This window comes from Meriones unguiculatus, chromosome 1 (assembly GCF_030254825.1).
Source record: "Meriones unguiculatus strain TT.TT164.6M chromosome 1, Bangor_MerUng_6.1, whole genome shotgun sequence".
In the NCBI taxonomy this organism is placed as follows: domain Eukaryota; kingdom Metazoa; phylum Chordata; class Mammalia; order Rodentia; family Muridae; genus Meriones; species Meriones unguiculatus.
The window spans coordinates 164,276,650-164,296,284 of record NC_083349.1 but is presented as its reverse complement, the minus strand read 5'-3'; the positions used below and the strand labels follow the sequence as shown (position 1 = coordinate 164,296,284).

General features: G+C 40.9%; 1 long non-coding RNA gene across 1 annotated transcript in view; it reads left to right on the top strand.

Annotated features, from left to right (window-relative positions):
* Positions 1 to 18,229, top strand: part of LOC132652267 (uncharacterized) — a 36,786-nt gene extending 18,557 nt beyond the window's left edge. The window contains exons 2-3 of the long non-coding RNA XR_009589737.1: positions 16,525 to 16,655; positions 17,944 to 18,229. This is a non-coding gene — a long non-coding RNA (uncharacterized LOC132652267). The remainder of the gene's footprint in view (positions 1 to 16,524; positions 16,656 to 17,943) is intronic.
* Positions 18,230 to 19,635: the final 1,406 nt, after the last annotated feature.

Sequence of the window (19,635 nt, the reverse complement as noted above, 5' to 3'; positions counted from 1 at the left end):
TATGAAAGCTCGATTATCAGTGCTGTACTGACAGCCACCTTCAGCCCTGCACAGTGACTGTCAGGACTGCAGAACAGAGGGGCTTGATATGGTTCCCAGAAGATGAGGGCTCACCCCAGTGTGAGGAAGGCAGTGGTCAAAGTAAACCCAGCTTGAGAGAGAAGAATCAAGATACAACTGGGAAGCTTTTATTGGTGATTACAATTATCTTCCTCTTTCTGTAATAGCAGCAAATTTTTCATGCCTGATTATGACCAGTTATTTTAAGACCAGTTGTCACCACATCATGAGAGCAGTCTTTATTTCCCCTCATATCACCATTTTTCTCTGGTCAAGCACGAACTTCCCCGAAGTTTGTACACATTTGACACACTATGTTTTTCCTGACTTCTATGACTTATCTTCCTCTGTTTTGTCCTTGTCCCGTAGTTCAGTTTACTAGAGCTCTCACTACTGTAGGAAAAAAGGTCCCTAGAGGATAGTTGGGAAGCAGTACCTGGCCTTTGTTTGCTTGCTCTTTGCTTGCTGCTGCCTAAACTCTAATTTAATGTTGAAATTGCTTTTGCCCTGGACTTCTTTCACTAAGTGTGTTCAATCTGCTGTAAAATTGTTTTCATGGTCGCAGTCAATGTTATAGTAACTGTTTAACAATGTGCATTTCTTTACTTTGCAAAAGACCTTGGTAGTCTCTATGCAAATTAGCACTTGTCTAATGCCATTAAGCATGGCTCCTAGGAGAGCAGCAACTGGGTTGGCAAATAAACTATGCACTCAGTCTGAAGAGTGAAGAGTCTGGGGTAAGGAAGCAGAAATTCCATTTCTGTTGCATGGAAGAGATTTCTTCTGGAGAGATGTGATCTTGACCTTAACCTGTTGCCTCATGCTTAACATGGGAATGAGGAGATTTCATCAAACCAATTGAGCTCCTGGCCTTCTTATCTGGGATTAAATAGCAAACAATTCCCAGAACTTCAATATAATGGGTTTGGGCTACTCTGATCTAGCATTTTGATTTAGAGAATTATGATATGTTTTCTGTAGAGGAGATTGGATGCCCTGGGAGTCACATGAGATTTGGATTGTGCCACTATTCAGAAAGAGGAAAGAGGAAGTAACATGCTATACAGAAACTCTGCTTAATGCTATATATTTCCTCATCATCCTGGCCATGATTCTGTAGAGTTATGTGTCACAGGTTGGATTACTTGGGAAGCTGATTCTGAAATGGAGTTTGGAAGGCAGAATGCTAATGAGTAATTATCTTTGGGGCCAAAACTAGTGGAAAGAAGGGAACAGAAGGAGAACTTGAGTTATAACACAGCCCAGAAAGAGCCTTGATTTATTCCCAGTGGATCTCTTGACAAAAGATGACATCCACATCAAAATAAATAGGCAAACCGCTATGCTTTAACTGTTATAAGTCGCTGGATATGATAAAGAGAATGGCGTAACTAAAAGAACTGTTCTCTGATGCTGAGATCTTTGGAGGGACTGATAGCTCTGTTGCAATTGTTGCAACAGTAATTCATTAGAGGTTGTCACGTGTTATAGTGTCCACCAAGTAAAATGTAATTATTGTCTTAGAGGTTAGGGCTAGGATGCATCTTACTGATAGATCACTTGTTCAGCACATGAGGCTATAGATTTCTTCCCTAGCTTGACAGAAAACAGAGAGGAAGACAGTGAGAATGAGAGAGATCATTAAATGATCACCCCAGGTCACATCACCATTATCGTTGCTCCATTATAATATGTACTGGTGATGGAGGCCTCTTTCAGCACATCACATGCTCTGTTTATGAAGTCTCACATTTCTGCCTGCTGGGTGCAATAGAATTCTCATTTTAACAAGGAGGCTGAGGCTCCAAAGGTACTTTTTTTTTTTTTTTTTAAGATATCACACCTAAAAAACAGTAGGCTAAAGACTCAGAGATAGGGGGCTGGAGAGATGGCTCAGTGGTTAAAAGCACTGTCTGCTCTTCCAAAGGACCTGGGTTCAATTCCCAGCACCCACATGGGAGCTCACAACTGTCTGAAACTCCATGTCCAAGGGGTCTGACACTTTCACATTAATGTACATACTGAAGCCCATGACCCACCTTTAACCTAACCCACTGCATTCATTAAGACCTTGACTATGTGAAAGGTGCTAAGGTTAGAGAATAGTGAAAACTTTTTGCAAACCTGAAAGCAAAGCAGAATGCTTCCAAGGTTATTTCCTTTGCTATAGCATTGTGTCACCATCAGACCTTCCCTAGATTTTCTGCACAGGGTCTTGGAGAAGGTGACAGGGGTTATAACATAGCCCTCTTGTGTCTACAAGGGGCAGTTGCTTCTGCCTCTTAGAGTCTGTTCCTGTCCACAGCTGGTGCAACTATGGCATAGTTTCCATTTCTTGATCTTTTAATTATTTTATCCTCCCTCTCTCTCCTTCCTTTTCCCTCTTTCTCTCTCCCTCTTCTGTTTCTCTCCCCATCTTCTCCCTCCCTCCCTTCTCCCTCTCCCTTTCTCCACTCTCTTTTCTCTCTCTCTCTCTCTGTTTCAGTCTTACTTGTCTCTGTCTGTCTTTGTTTCCATTTTTGTCTCTGTCTCTCTCTCTTTCTTCAACATAGTCTAGTGTTTCCATATCCAACCCAACCCTTGAATCTTTACTATTCAAACCTCACATCTTTCTTGGAACTTGAGAATCCCTTTGGTTAATGTCTAAAATGGCTGCATTTCTTCCTTCTTCACTGTAAGGAAGAACGGGGGGAAAATTAAATAAAGTTCCATGTGTATTAATTACTTTTCTGTTGCTGTGATAAAAGACTACACTAAAAGCAATCTAAATCACATTTCTAACAGCTTTGTGGGATTTTTAGGAGCATAAAACTCCTTAGGCCTTTGCTCACAAATTGGAGGCCTGTGTGTGGGGTCTTGCCCTGGGAGGGTCTCCCTTTTGTTCCAATGTAGAGCACAAGGCCTGTACTGACCTGTTCTAATCTCCATAATAACTGTAGCCTTTCTTTCTCCATGCACCTTGGTAGCAATGTTATGCTTCTTGGTGATCTGTCCCCCTCCAAGCTACATTTATTTTAGTCCTTTCTGCTCAACTCGTTCTTTTCCTCTTGACGTCCTGTCTTCGTGATATCAGCCATGCCACAGAACCAAGGTTATCTCACATGGAACTTTTCTCCACCAAAGAAATTAGTTCATTTCTTTTATGTTTAGCTCCAGGAAAATTCTGAAGAAAGGGGCAGAAGGCCTTCATATTCTTCTCTGAAATATCACACAATTGGCCTCTAACAAAATTGCTAATATTCTTTTTGTAAAAAAAAATATTAAATATAAACCTTTTCTATCAAATTCTATAAAACTTGCACTTAAGGTGAGAAACTAAAATCTTTTGATCTTCCATCTTGTCAAACTTTTATGCAAATGCTTTAACCCCACCCACTTGGTAAAACTTTGGCTTACACAAAGATCCCTTGTTGTATTCAAGGAATCTGATGGTCTGGAACAGTGACTCCTTTTCCCCTTGGAGCAGTGATTACTCCCTTTCTCTTTCTTCCTTCATCTTCTTTGTGGTGATTCTTTTAAAACTAGCCAATCTTGAAAGACTGTGAGGTTGGACTCCAAGGAATGGGTAAAAGACACACTTATCACCTGTGTTAGACTAAAAAACCTGTGCACATCCTGTATCATTGTATTTGCCTTTCTGAGCACACACACTCTTTTTTTCCCAGGATTTTTTTTTTATTACAATTTATTCACTTTGTATCCCAGCTGTAGCCCCTTCCCTTTTCTCCTCCCAATCCTACCCTCCCTCCCTCTCCTCTTCCTCTGTCCCTCCCCCAGTCTACTGTCCCTCCTTCTCCCCTTTCATCTGACCCTAACCTATAAGGTCTCATCAAATCAAGACTGGCTGCATAGTCTTCCTTTGTGGCCTAGTAAGGTTGCCACCTCTCAGGGGGAGGGTGATCAAAGAGCCAGCCACTGAGAGACAGCCCCTGTTCCCTTTCTAGGGAACCCACTTGGAGACTGAGCTGCCATGGGCCACATCTGTGCAGGGGTTCTAGGTTATCTCCATGCATGGTCCTTGCTTGGAGTATCACTCTTTTAGTCAAGAGTAAAGTTTTGCCTTATCCAGATACTTCAACTGGAGTGGTCCTTTCTTCCTTCATGACTTTGAACTTATTCCTAATAATTCCCTTCTGAAATGTCTTGATTTCCTCTTGATCTCCTGCCTTCACAGTTTGCATTGCTCTCTCTCTCTGCTGCCTTCCAGGCTCTTGCGCTGCTTACAGCATTTACACACATTTCTTTTTTTTTTTTAATTTACATTTATTTTTAAAAATTTATTTACTTTACATCCCGGTTGTAGTCCCCTCCCTTTGTCTCCTCCTGGACGCACCCTCCCTCCCTCTCCCCCATCCCTCTCTCCTATTCAGAAAGGGGGAGTTTTCCTCCCCTACTATCTGACCCCAGCCTATCAAGTCTCATCAGGACTGCCTGCATCTTCTTCCTTTGTGGCCTGGCAAGGCTCTCCCATCAGCAGGGAGTGATCAAAGAACAAACTACAGAGTCCATGTCAGGGACAGCCCCTGCTCTCCTTACTAGGAAACCCAGATGAAGACTGAGCAGCTTACAGCTACATCTGAGCAGGGGGGTTGTGTCCTCTCCATGTGTGGTCCTTGGTTGCTGCATCCATCTCTGCAGGGCCCCCTAGGCCCAGATTTGTTGGCTCTGTTACTCTTCTTATAGAGCTCCTGTCTCTCAGGGTCCTTCTATTCCCCCACTCTTTCCTGCGACTCCCTGTACTCTGCCCAAAGTTTGGCTGCGAGTCTTATCATCTATTTTGATCCCTTGACGGGTGGAGTCTTTTAGAGGACACCTATGGTAGGCTCCCATCCTGTTCCCTCTGTTCAACCATTTCTAGTGTCTATTCTATTTGCCCTTCTGATAAGAATTAAAAATCCTTCTTGTTATTTATCTTCTTTAGGTCTGTGGATTGTAATATGTTTATCCTGTATTATATGGCTAATATCCACTTATAAGTGAGTATATACCATGAGTGTCTTTCTGGTTCTGGAATACCTTACTCAGGATGATCTTTTCTAGTTCAATCTATTTGCCTGCAAATTTCATGATTTCCTTGGTTTTAATAGCTGAGTAACATTCCATTGGGTAAATGTACCACAATTTCTGGATCCATTCCTCAGTTGAGGGACATATATGTTGTTTCCAGATTCTAGCTATTATGAATAAAGCTGCTATGAATACCTTTATTTGTCAATGAGACTGTCTGGCTCAATTTTGTCTCTGCCAACTTCATTTCATGTATTCTTTGAAAAATTTAACTTTCACTTTGCTTCTGTTTCATAATCTCTTAATTAGAACATATAATAAATAAATTAGAAGTTTTTTAAGCATTAAAAAGTAGAGATTTGTTGATTATCTGCCATCTAGCCATCTATTATAATCTATCTATAATCTATCAGTCTCTAATATCTATAATGTATATCTCTCCTGTCTATTATCTGTATATTTTCTATCATCATTTGTCTATCATCTATCAATTATCTATCATCTATCTCATATCATCTATGTATCTATATCTATCGTATGTCTGTCTGTTATCTATTATCATTTATCTATCATCTACCTAATATCTATTATTTATATATGACTGATTTATTTATATCTATCATATCTATCTAATATTTATATATCTCTATTAGATTTATATCTTTGATCTAGTTGTATTTATTTATCTATCATCTATATATTAAACTATTTATCTACCTACTTTCATAAATAGATATAGATAATATTATCTGAATAGAGACATAGATACATGTAGATATCTATGTCATCAGAACTCATGATACATGTTGTGCTACACACACACACACACACACACACACACACACACATGAGTACATCCATATAGGCAATATGCGCCTACCCCATGAAATTCTCACTAGATCATAATACCATTTTCCTTAGGTCTTAGACATTTGTGATATGGATAAACTAGAAGTTAACATATTACCTCCTATTGTTTCACCTCTAAGAGCCTGAAGTTTAGTGCTTTTGTAAAACGTATGATTGGAGCCGGGATGTCTGCCAAATGTAGTTCTTTATCTCCAGTCTAAACTTAATAGAACATATTCAGTACATTAGCCTCTGAGAAACAAGTGCATTGCTGTTCTGCCAAAGCAGCAGTAATGTAGTGACCACAATTAGATTCTATGTTTTTCTAAAAGTTCCCATTAAAAAGAGCTTCTTTTGGTTGATCCCCACATTGAGGCTCCAGTCACGTTCGGTCTCAGGACATTGGGATTTTTAACTCTCAAGCAGCTTCTTACTACTTTGAGAGCAATTTTGAACCTATGTCTGATCCTTTGATAATTGAAAGTTTGCTTTCAAACAATCAATAAAATGTGCCAGAAAGCTCAAATCAATGTAGCAAACAAATGAATTGCTGATACATAATTTAATAACTAATGTTTAAGAGATAGTTTTCTTTTAACCTTGCAAAGATTTTAAGGCAATTAAATATCAATGTGAAAATTATATTTTTAAAATGAGACAGCAACCTGAATACATTTACATTTTATTAATTGAGAGTGTTTCATGGAGTTATGATGAAATGAGATCTAAACATGAAACACAGGAGGAACTGTATAGGGCAAACAGAGGATGGTAAACTCAGGGAAGTGGAAAAACTATTGCAGTTGCCTGTAGTAAGATAACCACTTTGCATGCACACACACTCACACACACATACACACACACCATTGACACTCTGAGGCTCCTCCCACTGACTTGCAGGTGTTCCCATATGTTAACTTCTAGGACTGCAATCTCTTCCTCACTCACGGAGACACTCATGCCCCTCATATCCTCTGACTATACCCATTCCTTTTTCTCTCTCCTGACCTCCTCTCCTCTGCATGTTAGACAGGCCTGTCACATCTGTGAGAACCAGAGGAAGTGTGTATGGCGGTACACTTCTGTAATTGCAGCACTTGGGAGACCGAGGCAGGAAGATTTCCATTAGACTGAAGTCAGCCTGGACTACAGAATGCAAGGGTTGCCAGACATCATAGCAAGGCTCTGTATCAAAAATCCAACCAAACCAAACCAGACCAGAGGAAGATAAATTCTGATTGCTCACTCTTACCTATAGCTGCTTGTGGTGCAAGGTTTTCCCACACCTGCCACTAACTGAATCAGTGTTTACCCTCATTAGGGTTGGTAAGCTGTGAATACACTCTCTAGACCCCTCTAAACCCTGGTCTATCTTTTCCTGTTGCTTTTGTCTTAAGTCCATATAATTCCATCCTTAAACATAATTTCACTCCTCTCACTTCTTAGTAAGTATTTTCTGACATCCTGGAGAGTCCAATCATCAGCTCTCTTCATGACTGACACAGAAACAATAGCTTTTCTGAAGAAAAATAACACTCTGTAGCTGACCCGGGGCTTTACGCTTATGGCCACCTGCTGCTGGATGAACAGGCAAACCTGCTTCACCCATTGACCTACTCCCTCTAATGATTCTTTCACATGTCACATTATATTCGTGTTCTCAGAATGCCTCTGCCTTCCAGAGATAGGCTGCTGCTTGCCTGAAATAAAAAGAATAAAATTATGAAATTTGCAGGAAACACGATGGAACTGTAACGGTGAGGCGCCCCAGGCTCAAGAAGCCAAATACTTCAAGATTTCTCTCCCATGCAGACTTTAGCTTCTGTGTACAGCTGTGTGGGAATAAGTGCATGTACAGATCATGAAATTAGAAAGGGGTCCATGACAGAGGGAAAGAGGCTCTAAGGAAGAGGAGTAGGCAAGAGAGTAATAGAACACATGTGGCATGAATGTAGACCGTTAAAGGTAAAAGTAAACAGATGATGGGACTAGTGAAATGATGGGAGAGCAAGAGAGCAGGACAAACCCAAATTAACTATGGAACAGAATTCCAAATGAAGCTTGTTAGTTTGTATATTAATTTAAAAATAGAAACCACAGCAAGAAAAAAATAAGTTTATGAGAATATGATTGATAGTAAGAACTGAATCTTTTTCCTATAAAGTTGAGACCAGCAAAAATGCTCCATGGCAAAACTCTTTATTATAGTATTAAAAATTCTACCCATTTGGTTTATTGGTGTTTAATTTATTGCATTCCTTATATATTTTGGATAGTAACCCTCTGTTGGATGTATGGTTGGTGACAGTCTTTTCCAAATCTGTAGACTGCAATTTAGTTCTGTTGACAGTGTCCTTTGCCTTACAGAAGCTTCTGAGTTTCATGAGGTTTCATGTATTAATTGTTGATCTTATAACCTGAACTGTTGATATTCTTTTCAGGAAGTTGTCTCCTGTGCCAATGAGTTCAGGACTGATCCCTACTTTCTCTTCTAATAGATTAAGTGTTTCTGGTTTTATGTTGAGGTCATTGATCCACTTGGACTGGAGTTTTGTGCATGGTGATAAAGATCTATTTAAATATGCTCAAGAAATTAAACACCAACAAACCAAATAGTCCAGTTAAAAATGAGGTACAGAGATAAACAAGGATTCTCAAGAGATGAATCTTGAATGGCTTAGAAGCACTTAAAAATGCTCAATGTCCTTAGTCATCAGAGAAATGCTAATCAAAAATGACTCTGCTATTTCATCTTAAATCCACCAGAATGGCTAAGATAGAAACTCAAGTGACAGCACGTGCTGGCAATATTGTAGAGAAAGGGGACGACTCCTCTACTGCTGGTGGAAGTGCAAACGTGTACAATCACTTTGGAAATCAATCTGGTGTTTTCTCAGAAGACTGGGAACAGCTCTACCTCAAGACCCAGCTATACCACTCCTGGGCATATATCCAAATGATACTCCACCATACAACAAGGACATTTGCTACTATGTTCATAGAGGTTTTATTCATAATAGCCAGAAACTAGAAACAACCTAGGTGCTCCTCAGTTGAGGAATGGATAAAGAAACTGTGGTTCATTTACACAATAGAATATTGCTCAACTGTGAAAAACAAGGAAATCATGCAATTTGCAGACAAATAGGTAGAACTAGAAAATATCATCCTGAGTGAAGTGACCCAGACTCAAAAAAACACACCCAGTATGTACTCATAAGTGGATATTAGCCATATAGTACAGGATAACCATACTACAATTCACAAACCCAAATATACTAAGAAACAAGAAGGGCCCAAGGGTAGATGCTTGAATTACACTCAGCAGGGGAAATAGAATAGACAGCATAAGTAGATGAAGAGAGGGAACTGGGTAGGAGACAAGGTGGAGAGGGAAATGAGGGTAGAATCATATGTGGGGAGAGCAGGGATCGTTGGCAGAGGGCTCGGAGAAAGAAGAGAAACTGAGGGTAGGGGCATCTTTGACACAAGCTGGAGACCTTTGATAGGGTAGGCTCCTGGGAGGATATGGAGGTGATTCTAGCTAGACCCATTCATAGCAGGGGTCAGGGAGACTGAAAACACCTCCTAGTTAGACAGGACTTCTAGTGGAGGGAGAGGAACATCAACCCACCAAAACAAAAAAACTACCACCCCAAATTTACTGTCAATAAGATGTACAGGGATAAAGATAGACCAGGGTTATGGGAGTGTCCAATTAATGCCTGACCCAACTTGACACCGACACCACAGGAGAGAGCCAACTCCTGGCACTATAGTATACATAACTATACTATGCTATGCTTACAGATAAGAGCCTAGCATAGATAGCCTCTGATGCTGAGACTCACAGCCAAACATTAGGCAGAGCTTGAGGAGCCTTGTGGAAGAGTTGGGGCAAGGATAGAAGGACCCAGATCTGACAAGAACTCCACAAGAAGACCAACAGAGTCAAGTAACCTGGGCCCAGGGCACCGTACAGAAACTGAAGCACCAACTAAGGACCATGCATGGACTAGACCTAGGCCCCCTATGCATATGTAGCTGATGGACAGCTTAGTCTTCATGTGGGCCTACTAATAAGGGGAGCAGGGGATGTCTTTTACACGGACTCTGTTGCTTGCTTTTCAATCACTTTTCCTTCACTGGGCTTCCTTGCCTGGCTTCAGTAGAAGAGGATGGGTTCAATCCTGATGTGACTTGATGTGCTGGGGTTGGTTGGTAGAGGGAGGTCCCCTATTGTGAGGGGTGGGTGGGTTAGAGGAAAGAGGGATGGAGGATGGGATAAGAAGGAGAGGAGAAAGCAGGCTTCGATTGGCATGGAAAGTGAAGAAAAACAAATTCCACCCATTGACAGGAGTAAACCAAACGGGGGGAAAAGCATGAAACTGGGGTAGAAAAAAAAATAGACAAATTAGAGGAACTCACTGAATAGTTCATATTTCCCTCCAAATAACATTTTATTTATTATCTTCTTCCCCATTAATAAAGTTATCTTTGTTTCTTGTTTAAAAGTTCCCAATATGATTTTAAATTTTTTACAAAAGTGTCAGAGGCATCATTATTGTTCTTGTATTTTTCTAGTTAAAAAATAGTGAAACAGGGGGGCCTGCAGAGACCTATACTTTAACTAAGGACCATGCGTGGAGAAAACCTAGACCCCATGTTCAAAGGAAGCCCATTGGCTGCTCAGTTTCCAAGTGGGTACCCTAGTAAGGGGTACAGGGGCTGTCTCTGACATGAACTCAGTGGCTAGCTCTTTGATCATCCCCCCTGGGTGGGGGTACAGTCTTGCCAAGCCACAGAGGAAGATGATGCAGCCAGCCTGATGAGACCTGATAAGCTAGGGTCAGATAGAAGTGGAGGAGGTTCTCCCTTATCAGGGGACTAGGGAAAAGGTATAGCAGGAGAAAATGTAGGGTGGGTAGGACTGGGAAGATATGAGGGAGGGGGCTGCAGCAGGGATACAAAGTGAATAAATTGTAATAAATAAATAAATATATAAATAAAATTAAATTTTAAAAATTAAAAAATTTAATTTAAAAAAATTTAAATTTAATTTTAAATTAAAAATTTAAAAATTAAAAAATTTTAATTTAAAAATTAAAAATCTTAAATTTTAAAAATTAAAAAATTATTGAACCTGTTTTTAATAATTCCTTCGAGGTTCTACAATGTTAACTGGAGAGCTGGGGCTGGATGCAAGGAAACTGGTACCAGTTTTCACACTCTTGACTTTGGAGCACATGGTCAGAACTTACCAGAGCACCCTGCTTCTCATCCTATTTTAATTTTCCAAAGATTTTGCATCTTTTGTAATTTCCACATATCATGTATCCTTTCTCTTTCTCTGTTGCATCATTTCTATCAGTATTCAACTTCATTGAAGTAGTTCCCATCTAAAAGGAACCAAATTCACAACAAAATAAAAAAAATATTTTTATGGTCAACATAGATTAGTGAGCTTCATGTCCTTCTACATAGTTCAGACCAGTAAAAATATTAGATGACACAATTAAGGAGATATGTCTTGAAACACAAAGAATACAAAATCATCAGCAATGAGCAAGTATCTGTATTAATTTGCAGGTTTTTGGAAGGCATTTTTGGGAGCCCACTCATGGAAAGCAGTATGGCAAAATTCCAGCACAAAAGTGGACATTTATCTTGACCTAAGTTGCAAAGGGTGGGATGGAGGAGAGAAGCAGTATTGGGGTGTACTTCCTGGCATGCATGGCTCATTCTGCTTCCCTGGATGTAGAGGTTATAGAAGATGCTTTTCTGGATGACTTCATTAAGTGTATGTGTCCAGTCAGAGAATCACGCTCTTCTAGATGGTACCCCATATATCTCTCAACCCTATTTTATACCATCAAACCAGGTTGTTCCCTTTGCCTTGGTACTTCTCCCTCTTCCACCTTCCAATATTCCTCCTTTGTCATTTGCTTAGAGAAGGCCTAGTCCTCTTCATTCCAGCTTACTTATTTCCTCGCAAACTGCTGTTTATTTCTTTTACAGCACTCGTCATAATATTACAATATGTAGCTGGTATTTTGATTTGGTTGTCTATTATCTATCTCTTCTGCAGTAGCAGGACCATCTGTGTTCTTTTCCACTGTGGTCTTCATACCAACAGTGATGATGGAATGCATATACAGACAAGAATGGAGACTAAGGCCATATTTCCTAAAGGAGGGGCATGGAAAGAAAGAGAAAGAGAGAGAGAGAGAGGCACAAGAACAAGTAAGCTACAGATGGTTCCTATATATTATAAGCTATGGATTAACCAGGGAACTTGGTAAAGACTGTCCAAGTACTGCCTCTTCTCTGGGGAAAATGAGAAGAGTGGTATGCTCAGATTCAGAATCACAGAAAAATACTGGCAGTGTGTAGAGTCAAGGAACCCTAGCTTTATTAAAGGAAATGGAAGAGTACAATGTACGGGGAATAGAGCCCTGATGGAGATCAAATAATAGTGGTGGAGATGAGGTAAGGCAAGGTCAGGAAACTTGAACAAAGGGTTGAGGAAAGGGCCAAATGGACAGTAATATAGCTCAGTTATCAATCAATACTTTTTTTTAAATTAAGAATATTCTATTTTCTAGGTACCAGATGAGGTAATAAAGTAATGGTTTGTAAAATCAATAACTAATTATGGACAGTAATCAGCTCATGGGCTAAAGCTTCTTAAATATCCTTATGGGTAAATCAGTGTCCCAAAGTCTAGGCAAGAGGAAGTATTCTCAGAGAAACTAAGAAAATAGGTCACATTTTAAAACTTTGTCTACTTGAAATATATGTATATATATATATATATAATATTTAAATCCATTCATTGAGACTTTTATACAATGTATTTTTATCATATTCTCTTCCCACTCATCACCCAACTCTTTCCTAACCCACCCTCCCCTCTCCATTCCTTCTCAGCTTCATGTCCTCTATAAAATTTTCTTAAAAACAACCCATATACTAATGGGTATGAGGTCATCCACTAGAGAGTGGTCACCCTACCAGGGACCACACCCTTAGAGAAAACTGACTGTCTCTTGGCTTCTCTCAACTGTCAGTGGCTCCCAGGTTATGTGCATAATCTGCTCCTCTGCTCCCTTGTTCATGTTAGAATGTTGACTGAGTTGATCGTGTGTAGGTATTATTTAGGCAATAACAGCAGCGTGAGTACAGTGTTCTTGCATGTTTAGAGGACACTGCTTTGAGTCAGGTTCGCTTCTTTCTCTAGCTTTTAAAATCTTTCCATATTCACTTCTGTGGTGTCCTCTAAGCCTTGGTGGTGTGTTAGGGGGTTGTAATACAGATGTCCTATTTGTGGTTGAACACTCTATTGACACTCTCCGGAGCACTTTCATAAGTTGTGAGTTTATGCATTACTCACCATCCGTTGTACAAAGAAACCTCTGATGAGGTCTGAGAACAACAATTATCTAGGGACATTAGGACAATTTGATACTGTGCCCATTAACAAAATGTAGGGAGTAAGTGTGCCCATTAATAAAATACAGGGAGTAAGTGTGTCCATCAAATTCACTCCTTGGTACAAATCAAAATGACCCTGAGATTTCACCTTACACCCATCAGAATGGCTAAGATCAAAACCTCCAGTGACAACACATTCTTGTGGAGAAAGGGGAACCCTCCTCCATTGCTGGTGGGAATGTAAACTTATACAACCACTTTGGAAATCAATCTGGTACTTTCTCAGACTATTAGAAATAGTGCTTCCTCAAGATGCAGCTATACCACTCCTAGGCATATATCCAAAAGATAATCAAGTACACAACAAGGACATTTGTTCAACCATGTTCATAGCAGCTCTATTCATAATAGCCAGAACCTGGAAACAACCCAAATGTCCCTCAATAGAGGAATGGATACAGAAATTGTGGTACATTTACACAACGGAATACTACTGAGCAATGAAAAAAAAGGAAATCATGAAATTTGCAAATGGTGGGGTCAAGAAAAGATCATCCTGAGTGAGGTATCCCAGAAGCAGAAAGTATATACACAGTATATACTCACTTCTAAGTGGATATTAGACCTGTAAGATAGGATAAACATACTAAAATCTGTACACCTAAAGAAGCTAAACAAGCAGGTCCTGGGGAAAGATGATCAATCCTGACTTAGAAAGACAAATGGAATAGACATTGGAAGTAGGAGAAAACAAGAAACAGGACAGGAGCTTACCACAGAGGGCCTCTGAAAGACTCTACTTAGCAATGTATCAAAGTAGATGCTGAGATTCATAACAAAACCTTGGGCAGAATGCAGGAAATCATATGAAAGAAGGGGGAGTTAGTAAGACCTGGAAAGGACAGGAGCTCCACAAGGACCAAATATATTTGGGCACAGGGGTCTTCTCTGAGACTAATTCTCCAACCAAGGACCATGCGTGGATATAACCTAGAACCCTTGCTCAGACATAGCCCATGGCAGGTCAGCATCGAAGTGGGTTTCTTAGTAAAGGGAACAGGGACTGTCTCTGACATGAACTCAGTGGCTGGGTCAACTACTGGCATTGCTTGGGCATCAAGATATTTTCTCCTACTAGGAGGAAGTTGTAGGAGAAAATTATCTAAGTAGTAGCTGTCTGACACATGCTAAGGTTTTTTTTCTCAGCAGAAAGTAAATAATTTTTATATTGTTACTCCATAACCTGTGGCTGGCTTGTTGTAGCAGCTGATTCACCTTCTGTGAAGTGATAGCCCAGAGCATGTTTCTTCAACCATGAACTAGTTTTATCTCTTTCCTTCTTATAACGTTTCATCGTAAGGTGAAAAAGCAAGGTACATGGACGACAAGAGTAGATGAGGCCTCACCAGGGTAGTGGATGAAACCACTCTCTGGGGTTCACACTATGGAAATATGACTAGACATTTTGAGTGTGTGTGGTAGGGGTGTGGAGATAGACTTTTGGTCTCCCTTCACATAGCCAGTTTGCTTTGCTGCCCATTGAAGTTGCTGGAGCACATGGGAGAAGCAATGAGGTTTGCCCACTCTCTTCCTCACTTTGGTTGTAGATGAGAGCAAAGGTTCCTAAGCATGGTATATGCGGCCATGAACAAGGCACAAATATCTCTGGAGTCCTTTCCTCCCTGTTTCCTTCATCCAGAATTCCTCCCCAGGTATTTATTTTCTACATAGCATACAGTAATGACTGTATAATGCTTCTAAAAGCATCTTGGGCATGTTGCAGAGTGCTTCTTGGACCATAGTCTGGCCCCTGGTTGTACTTCTGCCTTTTCTCTTGGGGTGGCCCTAGAACATGCTTCACCCACCAGAGTGGACCTGTTGCTGATCCTCTACAAGAACACAAGCTCTTAAAGAGTAGGTATTACGTTTTCCTGAGTTATGCTCCATAAACTGTGCTCAGTGCCCAGGACTTGTGGACTGAATCAAAGTTTCAGTTTTTCAAAACCGGCCTAGTTGGTGTCCCTGTACGGCCTAGTTGGTGTCCCTGTACTTTGAGGCCCTTTTACCATCATAGTCAACTTTCTGTGCTCTATACCACAGGCAATGCTGACATGTGAAAACTTCTGATACTACTTGGTTGCTACTTTCATGCCATCTGTGCGTGATTTTACTAGCAAAACCCACAGAACAATTCCTCACTTATGTTCTCGGTACTTCCAAATGTCCTTAGCGTCAGCATGTAGGAAGTGGCTCAATTTCTATGCTTTGAATGTTTAGTATGAATCAGTGGGCTGTCATTGATGGGACCTGCTGCTGATGTGTGCTGAGACATATTGTATACTTGTCTGCTGGCTCACAGCAGTCCTTATTTCCCCCTCTAGCCTCTCAGATCAGGTAGGGAATCCTTAAGGTGGCATTCTGATTCTGACTAGTGTATATGGTGTACCCAGTAAAGGTCTATTTGTGCTCCACTTTATCTTCAGTGCTCCTTTGAGCAAGACTTGCCCTACAAGGAAGAACATATACAAGAGATTCTCAAATAGCTCTCTGAGCCTTGAAGCATTTCCTGGCTTTGTCTAAGTAACAAGTGCTAGGCTCATTCTCTTGACTAGGAGTGTGCTCCATTATTTTATTCTGATGGGGCTAGCTGGACATTTTATCCTCACATCTAATTCATATCCCTACCTGATTAATTTTCTGCCTGCCAGGTGACTTGTCAGATTAAAATAATTAATTTTGAGGTATTTGCAACACAGGGGCTGAGCTGATTTTTGCTACTTCATGTTCTATCAGAGAGGCTAAATATTATAGGTATTCAGTGGGCACCAGAAGAATCAACACTTCTGACCCCCCTATTTTTAGTACAGGGCACCCCAATTCCTAGCAAAATAATATCCTATATTTTGGTTGAGACAACTACCTCGCTATTTCAGAGAATGGGATAAAGACTCGTGGTGACCTGCATAAGTCCATCTCCAAAGCATCGAACATTTTAAAATAGCACAGGTGAGTCAAGGACAAAGTCTCCTATGCTCACTGTGAGTGGAGGTCATCAAAATTGAGAGAGTGATGAGAAAACACATACTTTATTATATCAGTTTTCCGAAAATAAAGATTTTTTTTTCACAAACTCTTAAGCCGTTGTACAGTTCTTTTTTTTTTTTTTCTTCCCAGAGATAAGGATTAAACCGAGAAGTCTCCACTAAGGATAGAGAGGTGTCAATCATGCTCAGTTGAAACCAAGGCTCAGGCCCCTTCTACACTGGGCTCTGGAATCAGAAGTGCCTGCAAGAAGCTGTGTGAAGGTAGGGAGTCATATACCTCCTCCTCCATGCTGCCCAATCTACCACTCATCTTCACGCTGATGAAAACTGTCATCAAAAGAAGCAAAGGAGGCATTAAAAGGAAAAGAAGCTGAAAGCTGGGATGATTGATAGGCTGAAATGGCAGGCTGGTACAGCTGGATGAAATTGCAGTGCTCATTCGATTTATTTCCCTCCTTTCGTTCCTTTCCTGGCTTTGTTGAAATATACAATAAATACAGAAACGTATACATATCAAATGTACAGTTTAGTAAATTGTCAAAAGTGTGAGCTCCTTTCGCACTACTCCCACAGATATAGACTAATAGGATATCTGACGTATACTCATTTTGCCAGCTCCACACTTAATGTAAATTTCATGACATATCAAATGCTCACTTATCTTCCCTTCAGCTCTATTTATGAAGTTCATGAATATGGTGTGTGTAGCTGTGGATTGTTCCTTTCTGTTTGGGTGCAAACCCCACAGATTCTAATCTATTGCTACTGCTGTGTCTCCCATTGTTCTTCCTGTAATTAAATCAATCCAGAGCCTTCATGGTTGTCTGAAGCTTCATGTACCCAACACAAGATGCTCTTTGGATGTAGCCCAGTCCTCATGTTTTTTCCCAGCTGACCATCTCAGACTTTCAGTTTTTCAATGTATCCTGTTGTGCATGCCTGTCACGTTTTCTTTATGCGGAATTGAAGCAAGACTTAGCACACGTACAGAGAGAAGCTAATAAAAAGCAAGTTTTGTCAATATATACTCCTCCTTTGGCAGATAAACTCCAAGTAACAAATCTGGGTATACTGAAAAGTGCATAACACCAGGAACTGTGAGGATATTTCATCTACTCTGAATGCAATTTTTATTGCTAGATGCATTTACTTGGCAGAGATTTCTGCTATTTAAGAGATACTGGGATAAATTTCAGGGTGGTAAGTAAATTTCTTCCTGCAGTCCTCTAGGAGACTGAAAATACATCACCTAGTCCTACTCCTACCAGGATTGGCCAGGTGCTGGAGGCAAATGGAGGTCAATGTCATGCTATGAAAGTGTGGGTTTGTCATAGAGCTGTTGTGCTAGGCATCCCTCTTTGCTTATCCTCTCTCACTTTCCTCTGCTCCTCTCTCTGTACCTGCCAGTCATCCCGATGTCCCCAGAGAGTGGTTGATTCTGTTGAGAGGTTTATAGTCCAGTTGAACCAGCTGGCCCCCTGGCTGTGTGCATGATTCTTCCCTGTCCCCATGGCAGGGCCCTCCTATCATTCTTTCTCTCTGTTTGCAGGTGTCAACCACAAATCCCAGCAGGCTCATTAAAGTATCTGCATGTTCAGGGCACCTTGTTAGGAAGATTCATTGGCTGCTGACCTCACTGATACCTTTACCCAGAGAGGTAAATGATCTCACAGAGGAGCCTGGGCCCTAGCTGTTTCAGTCTTTATCCTCAGGACACATGGGCATGCATCCAAGCCAGCCAGGGCCCTCCCAGGGTCTGAATATGGACAGCTGGGGATCTGGAAACAAGATTTTCCTTCTTCTACCTTCCTTTCTTTTAGGTTTACTCCATGAAAGTCCAGTTGCAGTGGTGAAGCTTTGACACCACTGAAGAATGGATTCTCTGAGTTAACCAAAATAAAAATGAGATTGCTGAGCAGAATGCCTGAGTAGTGTCACTGTGATTTGCCTGTACCAGGAAGACATTTTGGTGTGTTCTGGGACTGTGGCTGTTCTTTGGGGACAAGAATGTAGTTTGAATAAAGGATATAATTGCTACACCAAATAGCTTGCTCAGAACCTCAGCAGTATTATTGTATAGATGGGGTAACACAATATTTCTTAGAGAAAACAGACTCTTCCCACTTAGAAGACTCCTTAGTCCCACTAAAACCGTTATCCCTGCCTTCTCCAGTATTTGCCTTGCTAGAATGGGATTTTGATTAGTAGTGTAGAGAGGAAAAATAAAATCACTGTTCTGGATAAAGCATCTAGCTGGGAACTGCTTCCATGACCAAGACATTCTGGCTTATGTTGTATCTGTCAATCTAAGCAACCCACAGAGAATCTCTAAAGAATAATAAGTTTACTTAGGAGTAAGTGGGGGAATTTGCAAATCTCTGACAGATAGGCAACAGCAAACCATTGACTATTCAGGTCAATCAGAGGGTTCTAAAGGCAAAGTGAGGAGACACAAATACAACTTTTGTTTCAACAGTGACACTTAGTGACAAGAGAGGTACCAATCCAGCACATGTAGGCCTTATAGATGGGTAATGCTGCAGTGACCTTTGTTAAGGTTGTAGTTTTCAGGATGTTTTTTGGAATCATTCCCCATGAGTAGGCATGTGTGTGAGCCCTCTGTTCAAGGCAACAAGGGAGGTCCTTCCACAGCCAGGAGTATACAAATTCCAGGAGGCTCAAAGGCTGTGGCTGAAGGAGGTAAGACCCGGAATGCCTAGGTGTGAACACAGTCAGCTTAGTGCTCAGAAGGCAGGCCCAAAGGCCTCGTTAGGCAATACTGGGGCATAGATAATGCCCTCCTGGTGCACAAGCAGTTCCCTCAAGGGGCACTGGCAATTCCCCAGGATGCAGCCCCTTCTGCTTCCTCTACTTTTCCAGAGCTTGGCTGTCTGGGCTATGATCTCTGCTTTTGCTCTTCTTGCATTAAAAACTATTTCTTCTACATCCTACTCCAGCAGGCTACCACAAAGGGAAAATGACTGTTTTAATTCCCCAGGCAAATTTGAAAGACACTTGAAGTATACAGCTATGAAATAAAAATTTGGCACCTGATGAGGAATTTCATGGATTATGGACTACATAAACTATTTTTGGAGAAAAAAAGTTTATCCCTCCCTCCTTCTAATTGCTAACACAGAGCTCCACAGGCTGAAAAAAAGAAGAGGCAGGCCCTGGAGCAATTCCATCTGAGGCCAGGCCTTGCTCTATCAAGGCAGCTGCTCCCGCCCGCCTGGTTTGA